This window comes from Schistocerca nitens, chromosome 1 (assembly GCF_023898315.1).
Source record: "Schistocerca nitens isolate TAMUIC-IGC-003100 chromosome 1, iqSchNite1.1, whole genome shotgun sequence".
NCBI lineage: Eukaryota > Metazoa > Arthropoda > Insecta > Orthoptera > Acrididae > Schistocerca > Schistocerca nitens.
The window spans coordinates 934,141,685-934,148,046 of NC_064614.1; positions in this window are offsets into that span (position 1 = coordinate 934,141,685).

The window sequence follows — 6,362 nt, forward strand, 5'->3', positions numbered from 1 at the left end:
CTATTGGAGAGTCCGATATGCACGTACCAAAAATCTTTCACAAAGTGAGATAGAGGGAGCACACTGAACGGTACTTTGTAACTGACAGACAGCTCCCGATATCTGGGCCTAACGTAAGTGAAAAACAGTCTCAGTCCTTTTAAACACCATTAACTTGGCTTTCGTGTTCAGGCGGTGTGCCATGTGCCAGCGTTGAAGAAGTGCGAGGAAATGAGAGCCACACGTCGGTTGAAAATACCTGCAGCCAGCTTTCTGTGAGTAGTATAGCTAACTGCGTTTCAGTGCATTTTGTTAGTGCAAGTTGCAGGTCTGCACTCAGGAGCAAACATGTTGTTCTCCTTTGACTGACTGGTACTAACCTACTGTTCTCCTGTGATTGTCAGGTACTTAACCTATTGTTCTGCTAAAGGGCTCCTTCCTTTTTATTGACAGGCACTTAACCTGTTGTTCTCCAGCCCCCTCCCCCCCCCCCAACCCCCTTCCACCCTCACAGCTACAGGTACACTTTCAGGTCTGAGTTACTGGAATAGGCCCTCTCACTCTTATCAGTTTTATTGACTACTTAATTAAATTGATCAATTAATTAATCTCTCCCCCTCTGGTAAACCCCCTCCCCCCCACCTCTCAGAAATTGGCGGGGAAAAGACCCATTTGATCGGTCATTTGGAGGGAAATCGATTGCTGTGTATGGAATATTGTTTAAACAATTTAGGCAATGTGTGGAAAATCGTTTATTTCAACAATTTAGGGGATTCAAGGCAGTGTATGGAATATATGGAAAATCGTGGAGAGGAAGGATCTCATAACAGGAAATTCAAGGGTATATTGTTTAGTTATAAAAAATTCAGTTTATGGGGGTTGCATTTCTCTTGCTGTTTGGAAACATTGTAAGAAGTAATTACATGGGGCAAACATGTTGCATAACCTAATGTTTGGCACTGTACTCTGGGTGTCTTAACCTAATATTCGGCCCTTTGTTGGCACTTAACGTATTGTTCTGTTAAGTGGTTTTCTGTGTCACATCTATTTCCTTAAACTATTATCCCTCCTTTGATACCAAATTAAGTAATTAGTAATGTCCTCCCACCATTTTCTGGTACACTTTTCGAATTTCACATGCTTTTGAACGCCATTTCTGTCGCATTCTTCTTTGTTGCCCATCCTCTTAAATTATTGTACTGCACTTTACATAAAAATTATTCAAGTTAACCTATTGTTCTGCAGTTAACCTGGCTAAAATCATATCTTGAAGACAGGAAACAAAAGGTGGTTCTAAATGGCTGCAACAAAGGATCTCCTAATCTAGTGGATTCTGAATGGGGCAAAATTCAGCATGGAGTTCCCCAAGGATCTGTCCTTGGACCCTTGCTGTTTTAATATATGTTAATGATTTACCCCTGTCCATTAGTAAAAATTGTGAATTCACAATGTTTGCTGATGATACAAGCATTGTCGTAGATGGTAAGTCTACTGCTGATCTGGAGATTGATGTTAATGATATACTCAGAGAAGTTACAGCTTGGTTTTCAATTAATTCTCTTTCAGTTAATATTAAAAAAACTAATTTTATAAAGTTCCACACAAAAAATAAAACTCTAGAGAATATAGTAATTGCTCATGACAACCAGGAACTAGAACAGGTGCAATCCACTAAATTCCTGGGGGTTCACATTGACAGTAGGCTCAACTGGGAACAGCATGTGTCCCTTACTCTAAAAAGGCTTTCATCAGCAACTTTTGCCCTAAGAATAATTACTCATTTTGGGGACATCAACATTTTAAAATCATCTTACTTTGGGTACTTGCACTCATTAATGAGTTACGGAATAATATTCTGGGGTAATTCACCAGCCTCAAAAAAAATCTTAACTGCTCAGAAGAGAGCAGTCAGAATCATGTGTGGGGTTCCTCCACGAACCTCATGTAGAAAACTTTTTCCACAGTTAGGTATTCTGACCACAACATGTCAGTACATATACTCTCTGATGAATGTAGTTAATAAAGACTATGCTCAGTATGAAACCAATTGTTCATATCATAACTACAATACTAGAGGTAAAGATGATCTACATGTTGAACTAAAAAATTTAACACTTGTACAGAAGGGAGTAAAGTATGCTGCTATAAAGACTTTTAATGCATTGCCTAATTATATTAAATGTACAATAGAAAATGAAACGCTGTTCAAAGGTATGTTAAAAAAATACCTGCTCGACCATCCACTGTACTCGTTAGATGAATTATTTTCCAGAAGTAATGCCCTCCCTTAATAATAGATGTATTTAGTCTCTTAGTTATTAGATGGATGATACAATATTATGTTAATGTCATAGTGTTAATGTTATAATGTTATATTGAGAATTGCTATACTAGTTTAATGACAGCTTGTAAATGAGATACTTATAATATCTGTATCATTGTATTATATTACTATTCTGTAGCATTAATTGTATTTGTACAATTGTATTGACACATTCCACATCCAGGCGAATCACTCGCATGTACGGATCTATGGAATACGAATACCAAATTTAAATTTAAAACTCACCTACTCATGCACCCCCCCCCCTCTTAACTATTGTACCCCTAGCACCACGTTGATATAAAAAATTTATGCAAATTAATTAAATCGATATTCTTCACATGTATGGGGTAGTTTTTTTCTTAGTTCGCACCATCCTATTGGTTGGTGAAATCCATGGAATATAGTTTAAACAAAAGATCGCTGATAAAAAACACATCCTGCCACTCGACGCCAGACACTGACGCTGCCGACACTATATACGTCTCGAGGAGTCAGGATGTACCAGTGGTCCCTGAGAAGTGACGATGTGGTCATCAGCTGCCAAGAGAGGATAGGTGTAAGTCGGGCCCCGCAAGGATGAAGCAGCGGCATGTCTTTCATACTTGACACCTGAGAAATACCTGTCAGAATACGTGTTCACCTAGGCACCGTTGCTGGCGAAATGACACATAGCTGCAGTGCGGGTCCAGTACTGAGAGAGATACTCCAATCCTTCCCAGAATAGCACAGGGTGCATTGTTCCTAGCAATCCTAACAGGACAGCCCATTCATCACTGAATTTACCCGTAAAACTGCTGCTGCTGGTGTGGGAGCTCCATCTGCCATTGTTTTCTGCAGACTATATTTTCAGTGGCAAAATTATTTTGTACAGATTGCTACATTGCACTGACAGTTAAATCACGCAAAAATTGTCTACAGATCATAAATACATACAAGACTCACAAGAATATTGGGAACCAGACACATATGTATCAGTGTAACTACAATTAAATATTACGATTGCTGCTGCAGTCTGACACCAATCGATGTAAAGGTAATGTCTCTTCTTCATGGCTGTGGTTCTGGAACGAATCTCAGTATCTATAGTGCAAGTAATATTCCAAGTAAAAATTTCTTTCATACCCTCGCAGTTATCGATGCGCTGCATCTATATGTCCATCATGATAGAACACACTATCATTTTCTCTGGTCATGCCACATCATAAGCGCCGGCCGGAGTGGCCGAGCGGTTCTAGGCGCTACAGTCTGGAAGCGCGCGACCGCTACGGTCGCAGGTTCGAATCCTGCCTCTGGCATGGATGTGTGTGATGTCCTTAGGTTAGTTAGGTTTAATTAGTACTAAGTTCTAGGCGACTGATGACCTCAGAAGTTAAGTCGCATATTGCTCAGAGCCTATAGACTGGAAGTTATTTCTCTACAAACCCGAAACTTTACCTAGGTGGAACGTGCTGTAAACCACTGAGTAACTAGAAACTTATCCTGTCTGTAAAGACCTTTACGTGAGAACTCGAAAAAATAGAGGAAACTGATATTTCCACTCGCGAATGCTGATGTCGATGATGCAACAGATTCCAAATCATCCCTGTAATTTACAAAGTCAACCAAAGTGTTTCTCACGTCTAGAGAACCAGCAAACGTGTCTTCCACCTGTCTTTCACCTTCTAGATGCACACACCACAATCAAATAAAGACACGAAATGTGAGGAAGCAGTTAACCGAACAATTTACATGGGAGGGAACAATGGCCCAGCGCAAACACATGTCCATTTTGAATCTTCTCAGATTTCAACCCGATCACAAAAGCTACCTAACGCATGGTAAGTATTAGTTCGCTGTTCGGCCTTCTAGAGGACGATACGGTTAATTCAGCTACATTCCTACACTCCCAACAGACCTCCACGTTCGAATAGCTCCTGCCGTTAACGGGAAACGTGAATCATTACCGCCACAGGACAGCGGCGGTGCACGCCAAGCAACCCCAAACAGAATTATCCTAGGAAATTGATCATATATACATTTGATCGCTATACAGGGCTATTACAAATGATTGAAGCGATTTCATAAATTCACTGTAGCTCCATTCATTGACATATGGTCACGACACACTACAGATACGTAGAAAAACTCATAAAGTTTTGTTCGGCTGAAGCCACACATCAGGTTTCTGCCGCCAGAGCGCTCGAGAGCGCAGTGAGACAAAATGGCGACAGGAGCCGAGAAAGCGTATGTCGTGCTTGAAATGCACTCACATCAGTCAGTCATAACACTGCAACGACACTTCAGGACGAAGTTCAACAAAGATCCACCAACTGCTAACTCCATTCGGCGATGGTATGCGCAGTTTAAAGCTTCTGGATGCCTCTGTAAGGGGAAATCAACGGGTCGGCCTGCAGTGAGCGAAGAAACGGTTGAACGCGTGCGGGCAAGTTTCACGTGTAGCCCGCGGAAGTCGACGAATAAATCAAGCAGGAAGCTAAACGTACCACAGCCGACGATTTGGAAAATCTTACGGAAAAGGCTAAAACAGAAGCCTTACCGTTTACAATTGCTACAAGCCCTGACACCCGATGACAAAATCAAACGCTTTGAATTTTCGGCGCGGTTGCAACAGCTCATGGAAGAGGATGCGTTCAGTGCGAAACTTGTTTTCAGTGATGAAGCAACATTTTTTCTTAATGGTGAAGTGAACAGAGACAATGTGCGAATCTGGGCGGTAGAGAATCCTGACGCAATCGTGCAGCAAATTCGCAATTCACCAAAAGGTAACGTGTTTTGTGCAATCTCACGGTTTAAAGTTTACGGCTCCTTTTTCTTCTGCGAAAAAAACGTTACGGGACACGTGTATCTGGACATGCTGGAAAATTGGCTCATGCCACAACTGGAGACCGACAGCGCCGAATTCATCTTTCAACAGGATAGTGCTCCACCGCACTTCCATCATGATGTTCGACATTTCTTAAACAGCAGATTGGAAAACCGATGGATCGGTCGTGGTGGAGATCATGATCAGCAATTCATGTCATGGCCTCCACGCTCTCCCGACTTAACCCCATGCGATTTCTTTCTGTGGGGTTATGTGAAAGATTCAGTGTTTAAACCTCCTCTACCAAGAAACGTGCCAGAACTGCGAGCTCGCATCAACGATGCTTTCGAACTCATTGATGTGGACATGCTGCGCCGAGTGTGGGAGGAACTTGATTACCGGCTTGATGTCTGCCGAATCACCAAAGGGGCACATATCGAACATTTATGAATGCCTAAAAAAACTTTTTGAGTTTTTGTATGTGTGTGCAAAGCATTGTGAAAATATCTCAAATAATAAAGTTATTGTAGAGCTGTGAAATCGCTTCAATCATTTGTAATAACCCTGTATTTACAATTAAATGTTACGATCGCGGTCTCAGCTGAACGACATTCGACAATGAGTGAAGTATTGGAAATACAGTCTGCTGACAGTCGTGGCTCCGGAAATAGAAATATCTGTACCATTTGTATGACTTTACGTACTGTTCCCTTTGCTATCACAGTATTCCAAGTCAAATCAATACTTTCCTTACGACTGGGTATAGTCATTTCTTTTGCATATGTCGGAACTCAAACACATAGTTTATAAGCCTGATGCTCAAGGAGAACCTACCACACACCCCGTACTACTAAGTATAACACTTCACCAATAAATGATTGCCGGCGATACGAAATAATGCTGACCGAGAATCAACGATGGGTGGACATGTCTCGTAAGTTTTTCTTGCGAGCCGTAGCACTTGTAAGTAGGCTGTTTATGTGTTTGTATACTGGTAGCGCTATGTAGCGCTCTGCATTAAATCTCTGACTGTGCTGTGCGCAGTCTGTAAGAGACTCTCTGTGGCTGGTCGGACTTGTTGGAGGTGAACAGCCAGCAGTGATGGAAGTTGGAAGTGAGTAGTCAGCAGTGATGGACGTTGTTGTTGTTGTTGTTGTGGTCTTCAGTCCTGAGACTGATTTGATGCAGCTCTCCATGCCACTCTATCCTGTGCAAGCTGCTTCATCTCCCAGTACCTACTGCAGCCTATATCCT